This window comes from Aulonocara sp. 'chitande type north' Nkhata Bay, linkage group LG7 (genome assembly GCF_057382095.1).
Source record: "Aulonocara sp. 'chitande type north' Nkhata Bay isolate Kocher_YH1m ecotype deep benthic linkage group LG7, A_spYH_male_GT1.1, whole genome shotgun sequence".
In the NCBI taxonomy this organism is placed as follows: domain Eukaryota; kingdom Metazoa; phylum Chordata; class Actinopteri; order Cichliformes; family Cichlidae; genus Aulonocara; species Aulonocara sp. 'chitande type north' Nkhata Bay.
This window is the reverse complement of record NC_141350.1, coordinates 10,976,007-10,976,639: the sequence shown is the minus strand read 5'-3', so window position 1 is coordinate 10,976,639 and position 633 is coordinate 10,976,007.

Here is a 633-nt window from a genome sequence, read left to right as displayed (position 1 = left end):
CCAGTGTTGTGTGTATTTTGAAAATTAAAACTACCGAGCTTGCACCTGTGACAGTCAGGAGGCCTTGTCTTGAGGAGGAAGAGGTGTTTATCTGATCCTCAAGCTCTCTCACTCAGCTTACAGATGTGCTTTCTCTCCCTCTGGGGTAGTTATGACCCAGTACTGCTTATTCTCCACAGAAGTCAAAAGTATTAAAAAAAAATCTTTTCTTTACAGTGTTTAACTTTTTACAGACATTTCTTCTGAGAAGATCTCCTTTTAGTGACTCAGCATTTTAAAGGCAGACAGGTGTGGGGATCGCGCTTACCTGGGAGGGTCTGCTTTCTTTTGTGTTCCCTATGCCATGAGCCCTTTGTTCTTTTATTTGCTGCTCTTGATTTTAGACATACAGTATCAGAGTGGTTATATAATCCATATAGCCACTGGCATTTTTGATCATGTCTACGATTATGAACAGATGGAGGCAACACTGGATATAAATAAATGTAAAAAAAAATAAACTATTTTAATTCAATAGGGAAAAAACCCTTTTACTTTTTATTTGTTTATAGTCTTAACCATTATCCCTTAATGATCCCATGCATCCACTGAATAGCACTTTGGATTAGTCATGGTGGCTGTTAAAGCATTGGT